The sequence below is a fragment of the Cervus elaphus genome, chromosome 11 (assembly GCF_910594005.1).
Source record: "Cervus elaphus chromosome 11, mCerEla1.1, whole genome shotgun sequence".
Lineage (NCBI taxonomy): Eukaryota > Metazoa > Chordata > Mammalia > Artiodactyla > Cervidae > Cervus > Cervus elaphus.
The window spans coordinates 61,117,364-61,136,362 of record NC_057825.1 but is presented as its reverse complement, the minus strand read 5'-3'; positions in this window follow the sequence as shown (position 1 = coordinate 61,136,362).

Here is an 18,999-nt window from a genome sequence, read left to right as displayed (position 1 = left end):
TTCTCTGTCATCCCCTTTTCCTCCTGCCTTCAATCTTTCTTTGGAAAGATTGCTGTGGAAGGATATACAGCCTGTCTAATCAGTGTAACAGTAACAACGGAACAAGACATTGGTTTGGTTTCACAGTATTAAAATATTTGTTTTTCAAAGTGACTGAGCTTTCTAGATGTAACTTTGAGTCAATTTTCCCTATGTGTTTATGAGTAGAAATTCTACCTGTTGGATAAAATATATATGAATGTATATTTATTGCTGCCAGATTAAAATGCGGCAATTATTAGTGATGACTGTGAAGCTAGAAACTTTACATGTGAAATCAATTCAGTTCAGTTTAGTTCAGTTCAGTTGCTCAGTCATGTCTGACTCTTTGCGACCCCATGAACTGCAGCACGCCAGGCCTCCTCGTCCATCACCAACTCCCGGAATCCACCCAAACCCAAGTCTATTGAGTCGGTTATGCCATCCAACCATCTCATCCTCTGTCATCCCCTTCTCCTCCCACTTTCAATCTTTCCCAGTATCAGGGTCTTTTCAAATGAGTCAGCTCTTTGCATCAGGTGGCCAAAGTATTGGAGTTTCAGCTTCAACATCTGTCGTTCCAATGAACACCCAGGACTTATCTCCTTCAGGATGGACTGGTTGGATCTCCTTGCAGTCCAAGGGACTCTCAAGAGTCTTCTCCAACACCACAGTTCAAAAGCATCGATTCTTCGGTGCTCAGCTTTCTTTATAGTCCAACTCTCACATCCATACATGACCACTGGAAAAACCATAGCCTTGACTAGATGGAATTTTGTTGGCAAAGTAATGTCTCTGCTTTTTAATATGCTATCTAGGTTGGTCATAACTTTCCTTCCAAGGAGTAAGCATCTTTTAATTTCATGGCTGCAATCACCATCTGCAGTGGTTTGGAGCCCAGAAAAATAAAGTCAGCCACTGTTTCCACTGTTTCCCCATCTATTTGCTATGAAGTGATGGGACCAGATGCCATGATCTTAGTTTTCTGAATGTTGAGCTTTAAGCCAACTTTTTCACTCTCCTCTTTCACTTTCATCAAGAGGCTCTTTAGTTCTTCTTTGCTTTCTATCATAAGAGTAGTATCATCTGCATATCTGAGGTTATTGATATTTCTCCCGGCAATCTTGATTCCAGCTTGTGCCTCTTCCAGCCCAGCGTTTCCCATGATGTACTCTGCATATATGTTAAATGAGCAGGGTGACAATATACAGCCTTGACGTACTCCTTTCCCAGTTTGGAAACAGTCTGTTGTTCCATGTCCAGTTCTAACTTTTGCTTCTTGACCTGCATACAGATTTCTCAGGAGGCAGGTCAGGTGTTCCCATCTCTTGAAGAATTTTGCAGTTTATTGTGATCCACACAATCAAAGGCTTTGGCATAGTCAATAAACCAGATGTAGATGTTTTTCTGGAACTCTCTTGCTTTACTGATGAGCCAATGGCTGTTGGCAATTTGATCTCTGGTTGCTCTGCCTTTTCTAAATCCAGCTTGAACATCTGGAAGTTCATGGTTCACATACTGTTGAAGCCTGGCTTGGAGAAGTTTGAACATTACTTTGCTAGTGTGTGAGATGAGTGTATTATACAGTAGTTTGAACATTCTTTGGCATTGCCTTTCTTTGAGATTGGAATGAGAACTGACCTTTTCCAGTCCTGTGGCCACTGCTGAATTTTCCAAATTTGCTGGCATATTGAGAGAAGCACTTTCACAGCATCATCTTTCAGGATTTGAAATAGCTCAACTGGAATTCCATCACCTCCACTAGCTCTGTTCATAGTGATGCTTCCTAAGGTCCACTTGACTTCACATTCCAGGACGTCTGGCTCTAGCTGAGTGTGAGTGATCACACCATCATGATCATCTGGGTCATGAAGATCTTTTTTGTACAGTTCTGTGTATTCTTGCCACCTCCTCTTAATATCTTCTGCTTCCGTTAGGTCCATACCGTTTCTGTCCTTTATTGGAAGTGGTCAAACAGGAGATGGCAAGAGTGAACATTGACATTTTAGGAATCAGCTAACTAAAACGGACTGGAATGGGTGAATTTAACTCACATGACCATTATATCTACTACTGTGGGCAAGAATCCTTTAGAAGAAATGGAGAAGCCATCATAGCCACCAAAAGAGTCCAAAATACAGTACTTGGATGCAATCTCAAAAACAACAGAATGATCTCTGTTCGTTTCCAAGGCAAACCATTCAATATCACAGTAATCCAAGTCTATGCCCTGACCAGTAATGCTGAAGAAGCTGAAGCTGAACAGTTCTGTGAAGATCTACATGACCTTCTAGAACTAACACCCAAAAAAGATGTCTTTTTTTTATAGGGGCCTGGGACGCAAAAGTAGGAAGTCAAGAAATACCTGGAATAGCAGGCAAATTTGACCTTAGAGTACAGAATGAAGCAGGTCAAAGGGTAACAGAGTTTTGCCAGGAGAGCACACTGGTCATAGCAAACATCCTCTTCCAACAACACAAGGGAAGACTCTACACATGGACATCACCAGATTGTCAACACCAAAATCAGATTGATTATATTCTTTGCAGCCAAAGATGGAGAAGCTCTATACAATCAGCAAAAACAAGACCAGGAGCTGACTGTGGCTCAGATCATGAACTCCTTATTGCCAAATTCAGACTTAAATTGAAGAAAGTAGGGAAAACTACTAGACCATTCAGGTATAATCTAAATCAAATCCCTTATGATTATACAGTGGAAGTGAGTGCCTGGAGAACTATGGACCGAGGTTCCTGACATTGTACAGGAGGCAGTGATCAAGACCATCCCCAAGAAAAAGAAATGCAAAAAGGCAAAATGGTTGTCTGAGGAGGCCTTACAAATATCTATGAAAAGAAGAGAAGCAAAAGTCAAAGGAGAAAAGGAAAGATATACCCACTTGAATGCAGAGTTCCACAGCATAGCAAGCAGAGATAAGAAGGCCTTCCTCGGTCATCAGTGCAAAGAAATAGAGGGAAACAATAGAATGAGAAAGACTAGAGATCTCTTCAAAAACATCAGAGATACCAAGGGAACTTTTCATGCAAAGATGGGCACTATCTCTATATTAAAGTAAATCTATCCATTTTCCTTACTGTCAAGAACAATGCATACTCAGTGGCACTGTGCTTACAAATCTCCATTACAATGTATCAGGCTGGAGGACGATTTCTTTGATATGAAGCCTCTTTTAAAAGAGCATCTTCCAGGCCTTGCTTGTTTTTACACCCACCCAGAAGCACATTGAAGAAAACCTGCAGTGGAATGGAGTTTGTTTTCCTCAGTTCAGAAGACAGAATTTAGAATTATAATAGCAACTACTTTTCCTTTTTTTTTTTTCCTTTGTCTTGTCACGTGACTTTCAGGCTCTCAGTTCCCCAACCAAGGATTGAACCGTGGCCACAGCAGTGAAAGCCTGGAATCCTAACCCCTAAATCATCAGGGAACTCCCAATCTCCTAAAGAATTTACTCCCAATTCAGAATTTTCACCATCCCAACAGATAAAGACTAATTTGATTCACTATCTATGAAAAATAGGCATAGCAACATCCTTTTTAAAATTCTTGGGTCTGTTAAAAATGCCAGGGATTCATTCAGCAAGAAAATCCTATGAAAATTCATTACAAAGGTTCTTTTTCCCCCTCGCCTTTTGTGGAATCCAGAGTGGCAGCAGCAATTCCTGGTAGGACTGTCTTTTCCTGCACCATAACCCATATTGGACAAGGAAACTGTATATCTGAATGATTCAGGAAATCAAAGTAATAAAACTGCCAGCAACAATGCAGCCAAGTGATTAGAAGAAGGCTGGTTGAAAATTGAAACACCCTTTTACTCATTAATCTCCAACTGCTAAAGACAAACAAAAAGCAAAATTAACATGATTGTAAACTAAGCACTTGCGTCCTGTGGCTACCGTGTTGGCCTGCTGAGAGGGAACGAGCTGATCAAAGCTAGTGCGTCCATGGAGAACTGCAGGATGAATGCTGCTTGGGGGAGCACACAGCTGGGATCCATTACCGGGCCTGTTTCAGGAACAGGTGAATACCGTAATTAATCTTGGCTTCAATTTGGAGGGAAGCGGGGAACCTACCTGCCCTGTCCACTGAGTTTATATGTTAATCCCTCCAGCTCTGGGAAAAAGTTTTTAAATTGGTGTAAAGACTTCTTCTGCCCTTCCGAGAGTATAGAGAGAAGAAACAGTTGGGGTGGGTTGCTGAGATCCCTAACTTCAGATGGTTAAGACACCTTCCAGGAAAGCTGTTGATTGCTACCATCCTTGGTTTGATGCATCTAAGCACACAGAGCCAAGGCTCTTCCAATGAGGCTCGCAGGGTTTTAATGCAAGAAAATACTTGAAGATGCAGGGGGCCTCACCCCACAAACAGAAACCAGGAAATTCAGGTACTTGGAAACGGAGTTGCTCTCAGGGCAAACATCAAACCAATGGGTTCTTGAATTGCCTAAAGCCTGTCCAGGACTTTATATATTATTCTAGATAAAGAAAAATGAATAGGCACCTGCCTTGCCCCTTCTATGCACCAGATTCTTTCTTTTTAATGCAATAAATTGTACAAACAAAATATCTGCATCAACAATAGAAATTTCACAGTAAAAACACAGGGCTTGCACTAAAATTCAGTGCAAAATGAACTGGGTAGCAAAATAAAACCAGTGCGCAGATGCAATCCTTCTTCTTTGAGACAACAAATTAGGATGTAAGCAAAAGATGCTGGACGGTGCCCTCTGACACCCCTAATATGGGGCAGTAGAGACCGCTCTGTCACAGAGAACTGAAGAAAAGCCAGTTGAGAGGCCTGTTAGGAACTGTAATACATGGGTGCCCCTCCTTCAACATGGCCTCTGTGGTAATAGGCTAAGGTCCCACTGAGACACAAACTAGTTCGGCAAGCATAAAAACTTGAAAAGTAGGGTCCTTTTCCCAGAGACACTACATATGTGGATAGAAACGTAGCTTCACTGTGACTGCCTCGCCCATTCCACTCTCTCCTCCCACACAATTCAATAATAAAATATTACTACAATTCTGAAATGTCATTGTTGCCAGCTTTTTTTTCCTTTTTATTTCATCTGGATCTGATGTCCTACTATTAAAATTTTGTTTGGGATCTGCTTGATTCAGGCTGTTATAACAAGATACCATAGACTTGCTGTCTTAAACCAGAGAAATTTTTATCATAGTCCTGAAAGCTGAGAAGTACAAGATCAGGGTGCCAGCAGATTTGGTGTCTGGTGACGTTAGGAGAAACACTGAAACCGCCCACCCTGACCAGTCCCATTTACAAGAGTTATTTTATGACAGGAGGTCCTGGTAAGGAACATGGAACTAACACGCCATCACCAACCAGAATTCCAGAAAGGTCAAAAGGAGACACTAGCCCATATGTCCTACCAACATGCCAGAATCCTACTTGCTGATATCCATCTTGGCTGACTGATGCGTGTGCCACCAGGAAGGACTCTGAATCAGAATGATTAGTAAATGACAACTCAGAAACTAATCCTATTACCGTAAAATCTGCAAGCCACCTGGCAGAGTAGCCCTCCTGGGTTCCCTTCAGTTCAGTTCGGTTCAGTCAGTCATGTCCAACTCTTTGCAACCCCATGGACTGTAGCATGCCAGGCTTCCCTGTCCTTCACCATCTCCCCGAGCCTGCTCAAACTCATGTGCGTTGAGTCGGTGATGCCATCCAATCATCTCATCCTCTGTCATCCCCTTCTCCTCCTGCCTTCAATCTTTCCCAGCATCAAGGTCTTTTCCAATGAGTCAGTTCTTTGCATCTGGTGGCCAAAGTATTGGAGTTTCAGCTTCAGCATCAGTCTTTCCAATGAATATTCAGGACTGATTTCCTTTAGGATGGACTGGTTGGATCTCCTTGCAGTCCAAGGCACTCTCAAGAGTCTTCTCCAACACCACAGTTCAAAATCATCAATTCTTCAGTGCTCAGCTTTCTTTATGGTCCAACTCTCACATCCATACATGACTCTCCTTACATAACATAGCAAAGCTCTAAGATGGTGGAGTAGAAGGACATGTGCTCATCTTCTCCTATAAGAACTCCAAAACTGCAACTCACTGCTAAACAACCATCGACAGGAGAATGTTTGTCCAAGGGCAAAGGAGAAGCCCCAGCAAGACAGTAGAAGGGACAGAATCATGTTTAGAATTAAACCCCACACTTGCCAGAGATGCTAAGTTAAGTGCTAAGTGAAGTCGCTCAGTCATGTTCAACTCTTTGAGACCCCATGGACTGTAGCCTACCAGGCTTCTCCATCCATGGGATTTTCCAGGCAAGAATACTGGAGTGGGTTGCCATTTCCTTCTCCAGGAGATCTTCCCGACCCAGGGATTGAACCCTGGTCTCCCACATTGTAGGCAGGCACTTTACCGTCTGAGCCACCAGGGAAGTCATCACTAGGAGACACTAGAGATGCTAGGAGGGCTCAAACAAAATCTTGTGTGCACCAGGACCCAGAGACCCCTGGGTTCCCTTACCCTCCTGCTTTCTGCCCCACCCTTCCCCAGGGGTGGGGGGGGGGTGTCCTTTCCCCAGTAAAGTCTCTTTGTCAGCACATGTGTCTCCTCTGACAATTCATTTCTGAGTGTTAGCCCACTCTCAAGCCCTAGAAGGGATCCCCTTTCCTACAACAGTGAGAGCCCTCTTACTAGTTTGCAGATGTCAATCTTCTCATTGTATACTCATAAAGCAGAGAGCAAAAAGAGAAGCAAGCTTTTTCCTGTTTCTTCTAAGGGTACTAATCCCATCATGAGGGCTCTACCCACAAGATCTAGTTGCCTCCTAAAGGTTCCATTTTCAGATAGCATTACAATGGGGATTAAAGTTTTAACATACAAATTGAGGAGTGTGTTCAACTCTGCAACCAATGGACTCTAGCCTGCCAGGCTTTTCTGCCCATGGAATTTTCCAGGGAAGAATCCTGGAGTGGGTTGTCATTTCTTACTCCAATGTAAGTAAGAGGCACATGCAATCAGAACCCATATCAATTTCCAACAGCATCCAACACCTATTTTTTCAAAATTAATTGAGCAAGACTGGACATGAATGCATGGATAACAAATTTCACCATATATTTTATTTTTGTTGTTCAAGGTAGGGAGGGAGTCTGTGCATCTTTCACCTATCATGCTACAGGCCTTGAGGTGAATTCCACATGGTCATTCACCTTGAGTTAAGGACCACTCTTTAATGGGGAAACATACACTGAGGGTCAGGAAGAGAAGATGGCATGGCCTCAGGTCTTCCCATTATCCTAGAGAGAGAGATGCTGTGGCTGTGTGCTGTTGCATTCCAGTAGAGGGACATGTACCCTGAGATGATACTTTCTTGGAGTAAAATTGTGAGAAATCAGCCTTGTCCAAATGTGGAAGCAGAGACTGGAGCCAGTGTGTCTGTGTTTAGGTGCCAGCTGCCCAATACCTGGGGATTTCAGGGGTCCTTAGGAAGTTGCAACCCCTTTTGTTAGGGGTAGAAAGTTACCCTGGGAAGCTAAGTTTGGGCACAGCCCATCCTGCTGGCAGAAGGGGAGACTCTTATCCCTCCTGGCATGACACACAAGGCATCAGGGCTAGCTTTCACAGACATTTTAGGATGCTCCTACTTGAGGCACCATACTCATCTATTCATTTTTTAAGAAGTGCTAGTCATAACCTGCTAATGGCCAATGTGAACAATACTGAGCTACAACAATCTGCTAAGTAAAGGAAATGTTTAGAGTTACTAAAGACTCTCAGAGCAGGTTTCAGCGGCATACCTGTATTATATTCGGACACATCAGAATATTAAGTTATAGAAAGAAGGTGATTTTGAAAATGAATAACCAACAAAGACCTATTGTATAGCACATGGAACTCTACTCAATGTTATGTGCCAGCCTGGACGGGAAGGGGATTTGAGGGAGAGTGGATACGTGTGTATTTATGCCTGAGCCTCTGCAATGTTCACCTGAAACAACCACAACATTGTTAATCGGCTAAGTGTCAGTTAGTGTCGGTCACTCAGTGAACAGGGAAAAGGTCAGTAGCTCAGTGAACAGTGAAAACGTCAGTCTTTCAGTCGTGTCTGACTCTTTGCACCCCCATGGACTGTAGCCTGCCAGGTCTTCTACCTATGAAATTCTCCAGGCAAGAATACGGACTGGGTAGCCATTCCCTTCTCCAGGGGATCTTCCCGATCCAGGGATCAAACTGGGTCTCCTGCATTGCAGGCATTCTGCTCAGTCATGTATAACTCTTTGCAACCCCAAGCAGATTCTTGACCATCTGAGCCACCAGGCAAACACTAACCAGCTATACCCTAATACAAAATAAAATCTTTTAAGTTTGAAAAAAAAGAAGGCAAATGGAGATAGTCTATCAATTGGGGCAAAAAGATGAAGACATAATAAGATAAAGGAAGATATGCTAAATAATACTTTGAAGTAAATTAATTCAACAAATATTTATTGAACACCTGTGCTAAGTTCTGAGGATAAGCTGATGAACAATGCAGATATAGTCCTGACTTGTCCTACAGACAAGTAAAGTGAAGTGAAGTGAAGTGAAGTTGCTCAGTCATGTCTGACTCTTTATGACCCCATGGACTGTAGCCTGCCAGGTTCCTCCATCCATGGGATTTTCCAGGCAAGAATATTGGAGTGGGCTGCCATTTCCTTCCCCAGAGGATCTTTCTGACCCAGGGATCGAACCCAAGTCTCCTGCATTACAGGCATACTCTTTTACCATCTGAGCCACCAGGGAATCCCACAGATGAGTAAACAGCCCAGTATATCTTAAAAAGCTAAAATATTAATTTTTAAAGTTTTTTTCCTGAAATACTTGTACTAACACTTAAAACTCTCTCAAGGTGAAATCGTATTTACCTGAATGAACTGAAAAAAACCTGACAGATAAACAGAAGCAATAACAAATTTCAAAGTAAAAGTAAATTTTATGTAATCTTTAAAAATGATTCAGAAAATTTTTGAATGTTTATTTTGTGCTCAACTTGTTTAAGGAAAAGCCTGTCTTGTTGTTGTTCAGTCACTAAGTTGTGTCCAATGCTTTGCAACTCCATGGACTGCAGCACACCAGGCTTTCCCTCACTATCTCCCAGAATTTGCTCAAACTCATGTCCATTGAGTCAGTGATACCATTCAACCATCTTATCCTCTGTCACCATCATCTCCTCCTGCCTTAAATCTTTCCCAATATCAGGGTCTTTTCCAGTGAGTCAGCTCTTCACATCAGGTGGCCAGACTTTTGGAGTTTGAGCTTCAGCATCAGTCCTTCCAATGAATAATCAGGGTTGATTTCCTTTAGGATTGACTGGTTTGATCTCCTTGACAAGGGGACTCTCAAGGGTCTTCTCTAGCACTGTAGTTCAAAAGCATCAGTTCTTGGGGGTCTCAGCCTTCTTGATAGTCCAATTCTCACACCCATACATGACTGCTGGAAAATCCATAGCTTTGACTATATGGACTTCTGTCAGCAAAGTGATGTCTCTACTTTTTAATATGCTGTCTAGGTTGGTCATAGCTTTTCTTCCAAGGAGCAAGCATCTTTTTAATTTCATGGCTGCAGTCACTGTCCACAGTTACAGTGGAGTCCAAGAAAATAAAATCTGCCACTTTTCTCCCTTCTATTTGCCATGAAGTGATGTGACTGGATGTTACTAGTTTTTTGAATGTTGAGTTTTAGATTTTCATACAAAAGACTATTTGGGGAGAATTTTAAGATTTAAAAATGAGAATCTTAAAAAAAAAAAAAAATGAGAATCTTACAAGTATCCAAGACTCTTCAGGTAACAATAAAGCAACATTCACCAAGCTTCCAAGGACATGTTGTTATTTAACAGAAGGGCATTTTTCAAATATGCCAGAATTAATGAAATGTAGCCACTCTATGAATAAGCTATTTCAAGACACATTCTAGAGCAAGAGATGATCAAAAGAAAAAATTCAAACATAAGGAAGTTGCAGTTGGAAGAGACTGGCAATAAGTACTGAAAACATTTCATTTGTAGGGATGAGGCTTGGTAACTGGTGTAAATACACGTATACCAAGAAAAATAGAGACGAAAAATATGAATAAACAAGCCCCAAAGAAATACAAATGGCTGGTAAAATATGAAAGATGATCACCTTCACCACTGATCAGAGAGATGCAAGTTAAAACCATAAAGAAATGCCACTTTCCATGGATAAACAACAATGTCCTAGTGTATAGCACAGAAAATTATATTAACCATATATAAACCATAATGGAAAAAAATATAAAAAGAGAATGCATATATGTATATAACCAAGTCACTTTGCTATACAGCAGAAATTGGCACAACACTGTAAATCAATTATACTTCAATTTTTTTAATTTAATAAAAAGAAATACCACTATCCAACCTATTATATTAACTTAAAAGAACACTTTTTTAATACTAACAGAAAAACCAGCTTGACAGAGGAAACTACAGGCCAAAGTTGGGACAATTTTAGTATCAAAAGAACAATGACTGTAATTAACTGAAAAACACTGACTATGCAAGAAACCTTGAGTTCATGTGATACTCAGGAAAAATAAAGCAAGAGAAATAAAACAAGCAAGCAAGCAAAGCAAATAAATTTTGCAAGTAACAGTTACACCAAGTTCTTTCTCTGAAAGGGACAGGAATATTTTTCCTTTGCAATAGTAATTACATCTCAGTGTACCTAATATTCCTAGTTGATGAGGAAAAGCACTTCTTTCAAGAAAAATGTCAGTTATAAAAGTAGACAGAATTGGAAAATCACAATTTACAATTCCTAAGGACACAATTAAGCCAAGAATTATCAACAGATGCTAAAATCACCAGGTAAAATGTTGGATAGTCACCTGGTGGCAAAATTATCACCTCATAGATCATTAGCTGGTTCCAAGGTGATAGTCACTAAAAACACCCTGTGATCAATCTCAACATCACCAACAATGGAATGACTTCCATTATTCCAATGGAATAACTTCCAGAACTTCATTATGTGACTCCTAGTTACATCATTATGTGATACAGTGTTTAACCTGAATTTAACTAAGCCTTTAGATTCAACTTGCAATAACAGAAAATTATCACGGTTATTGTTAAATGATAATTTTAAAAAATCTAGAAATTAGGGCATTCTAGGGAACAACTGACCTGGTCTTTCCAAGTGGGTGTCATAGAAAAATAAAAAGCTGGAGGGAAGACTTCCTAGTGATCTAGTGGTTAAGAATTCATGTGCTAATGCAGGGGAAGTGGGTTCAATCCCTGGATAGGGAACTAAGATCCCACATGTCTCAGGGAACTAAGATCCCACATGCCTGACACAGTCAAATGAATGTTTCATTGTGTTTTTTTTTAAGTTGGGGGATATGAGAAAGATAAAGAAGGACAGGAAAAGGAGTGTCTGTTCTAGATTAAAGTACACTTCAGAAACCCAACAACCAAATGCAATCAGAGTTCCTGATTGGATTCTAATATGAACAAAGTTGCTGCAAAGACATTTTGGGGCCAAGTGGGGGAAACTTAGGTGCGTGGATATTAACTGTGGTTCTGTAGGGAAGAATTCTTATTTAGATATGCATATAAAAACAGTTAGGAGTGGGGGGTGGGGAGGGAATTGGAGGAAGGCAGTCGAAGGTACAAACTTCCAGTTACAAGATAACTAAGTACTAGAGAAGTAATGTACAACATAATAAATATAATGAACACTGCTACATGTTATATATGAAACTTGTTAAGAAAGTAAATCCTGAGTTCTCACCAAAAGAAAATTTTTTTTCTATTTTTTAAATTTGTTTATATATGAGATGATAGATGGTCAATAAACTTTTTCTAATAATCACTTCATAATATATGTAAATCAAATCATGCTGCACACCTTAAACTTACAGTGCTATTTATCAATTGTATTTCAACAAAACTGGAAGAAAAAATATTAGGAGTAAAATATTTAGGAGCCTATATTTACTTTAAAAAACTATTTAAAAAAGTGAAACATGACAAATGTTAAAATAATTATTAAATCTAAGTGATAAGTTTATGGTATTTGTTACTTATTCCTCTACTTTTCTGCACATTTATAATTTTCTTAATAAGAATAAAAAGTATTTTTAATATCTAGCATTTGTGAGAGTTTAACAAAATAGACCATCCCATACACATTATTTGGAGAAGGCAACGGCAATCCACTCCAATACTCTTGCCTGGAAAATCCCATGGATGGAAGAGCCTAGTAGGCTGCAGTCCATGGGGTCACAAAGAGTCAGATATGACTGAACAACTTCACTTTCACTTTTCACTTTCATGCATTGGAGAAGGAAATAGCAACCCACTCCAGTGTTCTTGCCTGGAGAATCCCAGGGATGGAGGAGCCTGGTGGGCTGCCGTCTATGGGGTCGCACAGAGTCAGACATGACTGAAGCAACTTAGCAGCACCAGTAGCATACACATTATTGGTTAGAGTGTAAATTGGTATAACATTCTTAGAGGACACTTTGGAACACATAAATTTTATTTATTTGTTACTGAAGTATAGATGTTTCACAATGTTGTATTCGTTTCAGGTGTACAACAAAGTGATTCAGTTATACATATATGTATAGATTTGATTATTTTTCTAGACTTTTTTCCTTTATAGGTTATTACAAGATATTGAGTATAGTTTCCTGTGCTATACAATAGGTCATTTTTTGCTATCTATTTTATATATAGTAATTTGTATCTGCTAATCCCAAACTCCTAATGTATCTCTTCCCCCTTTCCCCTTTGGTAACCATAAGTGTGTTTTCTATGTCTGTGAGTCTATTTCTGTTTTGTAAACAAGTTCATTTGTATAATTTTTTTTAGATTCCACATATAAGTGATATCATATTTGTCTTTACCTGATGAATTTTACTTTTTTTTTTTTCATTTATTTTTATTAGTTGGAGGCTAATTACTTCACAACATTGCAGTGGGTTTTGTCGTACATTGACATGAATCAGCCATGGAGTTACATGTATTCCCCATCCCGATCCCCCCTCCCACCTCCCTCTCCACCCGATTCCTCTGGGTCTTCCCAGTGCACCAGGCCCGAGCACTTGTCTCATGCGTCCCACCTGGGCTGGTGATCTGTTTCACTATAGATAATATACATGCTGTTCTCTCGAAACATCCCACCCTCGCCTTCTCCCACAGGGTCCAAAAGTCTGTTCTGTACAGCTGCGTCTCTTTTTCTGTTTTGCATATAGGGTTATCATTACCATCTTTCTAAATTCCATATATATGTGTTAGTATGCTGTAATGTTCTTTATCTTTCTGGCTTACTTCACTCTGTATAATGGGCTCCAGCTTCATCCATCTCATTAGAACTGATTCAAATGAATTCTTTTTAACAGCTGAGTAATATTCCATTGTGTATGTGTACCACAGCTTCCTTATCCATTCGTCTGCTGATGGGCATCTAGGTTGCTTCCATGTCCTGGCTATTATAAACAGTGCTGCAATGAACATTGGGGTGCACGTGTCTCTTTCAGATCTGGTTTCCTCAGTGTGTGTGCCCAGAAGTGGGATTGCTGGGTCATATGGCAGTTCTATTTCCAGTTTTTTAAGAAACCTCCACACTGTTCTCCATAATGGCTGTACTAGTTTGCATTCCCACCAACAGTGTAAGAGGGTTCCCTTTTCTCCACAGCCTCTCCAGCATTTATTGCTTGTAGACTTTTGGATAGCAGCCATCCTGACTGGCGTGTAATGGTACCTCATTGTTGTTTTGATTTGCATTTCTCTGATAATGAGTGATGTTGAGCATCTTTTCATGTGTTTGTTAGGAATTTTACTTTTAAATATACATACCTATTGACATGGTAATCCCATCTTTAAGAATTTACTAATGACTAGTGATACAAATATAGAGGGTATAGGTATAAGGATATTTATTACAAGCATTATTTATAATATAAACAAATTTGCAACAACAGTGAAGTGGTTAAATATATTCTGACAAACATTACATATTATTTATGACAAAGAAAGCCATATTACTGTTAAAAAGAACAAAGTAGGTGCATATTTACTATATTGGTTTACTAGGGCTTCCTTAAAAAAGTAACAGATTAGGTGGGAGGCTTAAAGAATAGAGATTTATTTTCTTGCAGTTCTGGAGGCTGGAAACCTGAGACAACTTGTCAACAAGGCCTCTTTCCTTGGCTTGTAAATGGCTATCTTTTCCTGTGCCTTCATGTGGTCTTTCCTCTGTATGATCTGTGTCCAAATTTTCTCTTCTTATAAGGACATCAGTCATATTGGAGTAGGGACCACACTAACAACCTTATTTAAACTTAACTTTGTCTTTAAACTCTATTTCCTGGACTTTCCTGGTGGTATGGTGGATAAGAATTTGCCTGCCAATGCAGGAAACAAGGGTTCAATCCCTGATCTAGGAAGATTCCACATGCTACGGGCTGACTAAATCCATGTGCCACACCTACTGAGCCTGCTCTTTAGGACCTGTGAGCTGCAACTACTGAGTCCATATGCTGCAACTTCTGAAGCCCATGCAACTAGAGGCTGTGCCCCACAGCCAGAAAAGCCATCGCAATGAGAAGCCCATGCACCACAAGGAAGAGAAGCCCCCACTCGCTGCAACTAGAGAAAAGCCATGCACAACAACAAAGACTCTGCACAACCAAAAATAAAAACAAACAAACAAGTAAAAACACCCTATCTCCCAACATAGTCACATCTTAGGTGCTGGAAACTAGAACTTCAACATATAAAATTTTGGGGACACAATTCAGTCTATAACATTAGTAACATAGATGTTCACGATTTTTTAGGTTAAAAAAATTGTTGAGCAGAACAGCACATGCGGTACAATCCCCCTTTTTTCAAACTTAAACAATAAAAACAAACCTCTGGTATATGCTTATATGCAGTTTGGGGTACATTGCAAACATTCTGGAAGGACAGATACCCAGCTGTTAAAAATGGTCCCTGGGGAATAAAACTTGAGTTAGGAATGGGAGAGAGAGACAGATTTTCACTCTCTTTCTCTCTCTTTTTTTTTTTTTTTTTTTTTTTTTTACAAACATGGGTTACATTTGTAATTGGAAATTTTTAGTTTAAAAAATAGAGATATAGGGTAGACCCCTGATGAAAGGAAAACATATCCTTTCTTGAAAGAAAGTGTCCTTATTGAAAAGAGGGTTGGGAACTGGCATTCAATCCAAGGTAGATTGACAAAGACAGGAAAATGGGAAGAAAAACAACTAAAACTGAAGTATTGTTCTGATATTGACTTTGATAATTACATAAAGGTTTAAAGCTATCTTTGAGGGGCTTCTCTGGTGGCTCAGTGGTAAAGAATCTGCCTGACAATGCAAGACACTCAAGTTCAATCCCTTACCCAGGAAGATCCCACATGCCAGAGAAACTTAGCTGGATTTTTCCACAGCTAAACAAGGCTCACCTGTGACCTGAACACTACACGTCTAGCACTTAGAAAACAGCTTTGAAAAAGTGTCCAGACAAAACTTATCACACAATTATACACAGCAGCTGTACTTGTAACAGCTAAAAATAAATAAATAAATAAAGCTATCTTTGAAACACTGTAGGATTTCATTGAACTAGTAGAATTAAAAGCAGAGTTTTCCTTTCTTCCAAAGTACTGCAGCAGATAAGAGCAAACAAAGCATTCTATAAGAGAAAAAAAAAGGAAAGAAGGAAAATAAGTACTTGAAAATAAAATACATAAACAAAGAGGAAAATTAAGAGATAAGAGTTTTGGTAATCGATGTGAATAAGAGTTAAATTTATTGACTCCTGTGTGCCTGGCTCTGAGCTAAGGACTCTCCCCTGTGAAGATGACAGAATCTGCCTGCAACTCTTTTCTGGCTGTTGTATTTGAAACAAAGCTGAGCCTTGAAGAGAACTCTATGCAGCCAGCAACAAATATCTTGGTTAGAAAACTTGAGGAAAGGAGATTTTCTGTATCCCAGCCTGGCAGGATTCCCTAAACTGTTGGGAAGATGTAGGAAGAGGTAGGAAGAATGAGCTCTGTGGTGCTTCTGGGATGAGACCACCGGCCCGTTGGACGGGCCTGAGACGAGAACTGGAGGCAGGAGAAACCCTTGAGGCACAGGTGCCAAAAGGACAGGAAGGTGTATTTACCACAATCCAGAGTTAGATGTATACAATCTGCCGTAACTCCCTGAATCCTTAAGTCTCAAGAAATGGGAAGAGAGAGACTCAGGATGCCCAAGACTGATTTTACCTGCCAGCTCAGAGGAATGAGGGGCTCAAGGTAAAAAATTCTGTCTTAGAAGATAAAGTGACATTTCTTGCATATCTGAACTTTTGGACAGAGATTCATACTGGCTATACATGCTCTTCTCATTTAATTCTCTTACAATCCTATTAACTTCATTTTACAGATGAGGAAAGGACTTTTTAAGGTTAATTTCTCTCCAGTCACAAAACTAGTAAGTAGCAAAACTAGAATTCAAATTTGGGTTTCCCTCACACTGAAACCAATGCTTGTTATTACTGTATGTTGCTTCAGATAGGTTTTGCCTTCTCTCTCCCACCTGCACCCAATGCCTACTCCCAAATCTTGCTCATTTAATTAAGCACATACTCTATTCCAAGAAGTCACTTTTGAGCATTCCTGCCCTCAAGTTTAGGCAGCCTGCTGTAGGCCTCCCTAAATCCCCTGACCCCATCTTATCACAGACCATACCACATTTGAATGATCTTGTGTAAGTGTCTTCTCCTTCAGGAGACTGTGAACTCTCCAGAGAGGAATGAAATAGTTCCTGTGCCTGACACATAGTTGACTATTTAGTTCTATAACACAAGAATATCACTTATATTTGATTATTTCCTCACTAAACTCTGAAATTCATATAACTAAAGAATACAGCTGGTTTTATGCATGATTAAATCACTGGAGTCTGACACAGAGTTTGGCACAGAGTCAGTTCAGTTCAGTCAATCAGCTCTGTCCAACTCTGCGATCCCATGGACTGCAGCACGCCAGGCTTCCCTGTTCATCACCAACTCCCAGAGCCTGCTCATACTCATGCCCATTGAGTCAGTGATGCCATCCAACCATCTCATCCTCTGTTGTCCCCTTCTCATCCCACCTTCAATCTTTACCAGCAGCAGGGTCTTTTCAAATGAGTCAGTTCTTCGCATTAGGTGGCCAAAGTATTGGAGTTTCAGCATCAGTCTTTCCAATGAATATTCAGGACTGATTTCCTTTAGGATGGACTGGTTGGGTCTTCTTGCTGTCCAAGGGACTCTCAAGAGTCTTCTCCAATACCACAGTTCAAAAGCATTGATTCTTCAGTGTTCAGCTTTCTTTATAGTCCAACACTCACATCCACATGTCACTACTGGAAAAACAATAGCTTTGACTAGACAGACCTTTGTTGGCAAAGTAATGTCTCTGCTTTTTAATATGCTGTGTGGGTTGGCCATAACTTTTCTTCCAAGGAGTACTTACTTTTAATCTCATGTCTTTTAATCTCATGGCGGCAGTCACCATCTGCAGTGATTTTGGAGCCCCCAAAAATAAAGTCTGTCACTGTTTCCACTGTTTCCCTCTATTTGCCATGAAGTGATGGGACCAGATGCCATGATCTTAGTTTTCTGAATGTTGAGCTTTAAGCCAGCATTTTCACTCTCCTCTTTCACTTTCATCAAGAGGCTCTTTAGTTCTTCTTCACTTTCTGCCATAAGTGTGGTGTCATCTGCATATCTGAGATTATTGATATTTCCCCCAGCAGTCTTGATTCCAGCTTGTGCTTCATTCAGTCCAGCATTTCCTTTTTCTTTAAGAGGGAAATAAAGTTGATTAGAGAGGGAGATGCTGTTAGACAAGTGGGCCAGCTCAAGGGAGAACCAACCTCAAATAGGGGTCCTTAGTTCACTGTTATCCTCAGGGTACAAGGAGTGGGATAGGGGTCTTACGGGTCATTTGCTGGTTGGATGAGGCACATATACTGGGTGGAGGGAAGAGTAAAGCAAACAGCTTGTCCCTGTGGGGCAGGAGGGGAGACAGGTTATACTGCTCAGGAAGACCTGAAGTCTGTTAATAGTTACAACATGGGGGAGAGAAGGACAGTAAGAGTCTGGTTTATCTGCTCCTGCATTCCAAGACCCTCCTTGGTTTCATCTGCTCTTTTGTCCTTGGGTCCTCTCTTTATTTTTAGGGCCAATTCTTTGGCCCCTATTGATACCTGCTCATGTCTAAGTATCTACCTATTCACCTTCTCAGACATGTGAGAACCCAGTCTCAAAGAAAAAGGGGCGATGACCACTCTGTCAGTCCAGCATTTCTCATGATGTACTCTGCATATAAGTTAAATAAGCAGGGTGACAAAATACAGCCTTGATGTACTCTTTTCCCGATATGGAACCAGTCTGTTGTTCCATATCCAGTTCTAACTGTTGCCTCTTGACCTGCATACATTTTTTTCAGGAGGCAAGTCAGGTGGTCTGCTATTCCCATCTCTTGAAGAATTTTCCACAGTTTGTGGTGATTGGCAACCCACTCCAGTATTCTTGCCTGGAAAATCCCATGGACGGAGGAGCCTGGTAGGCTACAGTCCATGCGGTTGCAAAGAGTCGGACTCAGCTGAGCGACTTCACTTTCACATGTCAAAGGTTTTGGCGTAGTCAATAAACCAGATGTAGATGTTTTTCTGGAACTCTCTTGCTTTTTCGATGATCCAGCAAATGTTGGCAATTTGATCTCTGGTTTCTCTGCCTTTTCTAAATCCAGCTTGAACATCTGGAGGTTCACAGCTGAGGCCTGGCTTGGAGAATTTTGAGCATTACTTTACTAGTGTGTGAGATGAGTGTATTGTACAGTAGTTTGAACATTCTTTGGCATTGCCTTTCTTTGGGATTGGAATGAGAACTGACCTTTTCCAGTCCTGTGTCCACTGCTGAATTTTCCAAATT